The following is a 2,098-nucleotide window of genomic DNA, read 5'->3' as shown; positions in this document are numbered from 1 at the left end:
TCTGATTGAACGTGTGATTCCATTACAGATCGGAAGGTTAGGATCATCCTACGGAGACGATTTAAGCGATGGATCCTATTTATGTTATGACCCAACAAATGAACAGTTTGGATCATCCTATGAAGTAGGCCCGTAGTACTTTTTAAAAAATACTTGCATGAAATATATATAATCTCATAGTTATGTATCTACCTTTATTAATATTTTTAGTGAGAGGGTGTGAGAGAGATGGCTCATTGTGAGTGTTAATTCTAGGCTTGATGATTCCGTTTTCTCTCTTTCCTAGGCCTGTTCCAGGTGTGTAGGCGGATCGAAACATTATTAGCCATCCTCGAGACTGTTCACTCGGGAGTGGGTCCGTAGGTGTTTGGTCATTAGAGATCTTTACAAGGTAATGTTTAAAGTATGAAGGATTAATTCCTGAATTTTAGGGATACAACTTTACAAAAAAAATTGCAAACCAACCTATTGACTTGGAAAAAAATCCCCAATTTCAAGGGGGGGGCATCCTTTAAGAAAAATCCCTAAATAACCTATCGACTTAGAAAAAATTCGGAATTTTAGGGTGGGAATTGCCCCCCTTGACCCCCCTAGATCCCCCCATGTGTACCGCATTCTCTCCTTTCTAGGGTGAAGTATCCATGAAAGCAGAATGCAAGGCCCTTCTAGAGGGACTAAGACTTGGTAAGTCTCTGAATATAAAACTATTGAATCTGATAGCAAAGTGCAAGTAGAGATGGTGCAAAATAAATCCAGAATCCCTTGGTTCATTCAATACTACTGGTCAGAAATTTCCTGCCTTATGCAAGAGCTCACTCCAACTATTTCTCATGTATAACGAGAGGGCAATCAAGTTCAAATGCTTTGGCCAATGAAGCATGTCAAAGTAAGAACAATTCATATCATGGAGGGATCTCTCTAAAGAGGCAAAAGAAGCAATGAGATGCAATAGCTTGGGGATCCTAGGTCTCTGTCTTAAGGGTGGATCATGTTTTTTGTTTTTGTTCAAGATTTTTCTAATAAAATCATCGGCTCCGTCCCTGGGACTTGAGTGTGAAATTCTGAGGCAAAAAAAAAGGCTTAGCCCCTTCAAGGAAGAAAACAGTTAAATAACTGACAGTTTTTTTTTTGTTTGTTTAATAATAAAAAGGTAGAAGTGTCACATTCCTGGAGAAGCTTATTTGATTATCTCACCCTACAATTTATCAGCATGAATCAAAAGGATACAAGCCATCGGCAGCTAACAAGGATCCATAACCTACTCCTTATTTAAGATACATATGGTAAAAAAAAAGGTACTTGGCGATTAGTACTTATAGTACCCCCATCAAGCCGAGCATTCTAGTAGGGGCGCTGCCCTCGGAAGTTGCCAGGAGGATCATAGTTGCAGGTGATGAAGATGGATCCATTGCTGCATTTCACGCGAGCACAACCGAGACGAACTGAATTGCGCCAAACCACCTGAGTGTAGTGACCACATACCTTCCCACTTGCACAAGTGTTAGTGTTGTAGTCATAATTCCCCTTCTCTCCGACCCATAAGTTCACCGCATCTCCGGCCGTCCACTCACGTCCCGATCCCCTAACGAAGAGATTCTCGCCGTAGGGTCCGCTGGAGTGCATGAGTTGGCAATCTCCGGTCCGTTGATTCGCGTAATTCTGGGCATATGCGGCTACGTTGTTGTCCCATGTTATAGGACCCACACCCCACACCCACAGCAGCACGAGCCGTGTTGTGAGCAGTGACATAGTCTTGTGGAGAGTTTTGGGCTTGGGATTCATGGACCAGGGCTAGACCCATGATACAAATCAAGGCTATTACAAGGCTCCATGATTCCATGCTCCTTTCTCTCACTTCTATTCTACACTGAGAGAGTACGTGATAGAAAAGAGCCTTGTAATTGTTAGTGATTTTAGATTTTCAAAATCATGTATTAGTGTTTTGGAAAATGTTTTATAAAAAGCGTTTGGGAAAAAGCAAATGTTTTATTGGAAAGATTTGCTTTTACAAAAGGATGTAGAAGTGTAGTTGAAAAGATAGTCCCGTACCGGATGAGAGAAAAGAAAGAGAAGGGCTTATAAAGCACTACACTTTGCT

General features: G+C 41.4%; 1 pseudogene; it reads right to left on the bottom strand.

Annotated features, from left to right (window-relative positions):
• Window positions 1–1,341: 1,341 nt before the first annotated feature.
• On the bottom strand, window positions 1,342–1,840 carry LOC143851384 (pathogenesis-related protein PRB1-3 pseudogene; annotated as a pseudogene).
• Between the last annotated feature and the right edge of the window lie 258 nt (window positions 1,841–2,098).

Source organism: Tasmannia lanceolata, unplaced genomic scaffold, assembly GCF_043159265.1.
Source record: "Tasmannia lanceolata isolate RefF3 unplaced genomic scaffold, GAP_Taslan_0.1 ptg000018l, whole genome shotgun sequence".
Lineage (NCBI taxonomy): Eukaryota > Viridiplantae > Streptophyta > Magnoliopsida > Canellales > Winteraceae > Tasmannia > Tasmannia lanceolata.
The sequence above is the reverse complement of the archived record's forward strand: the minus strand, read 5'-3'. Positions and strand labels throughout refer to the sequence as shown.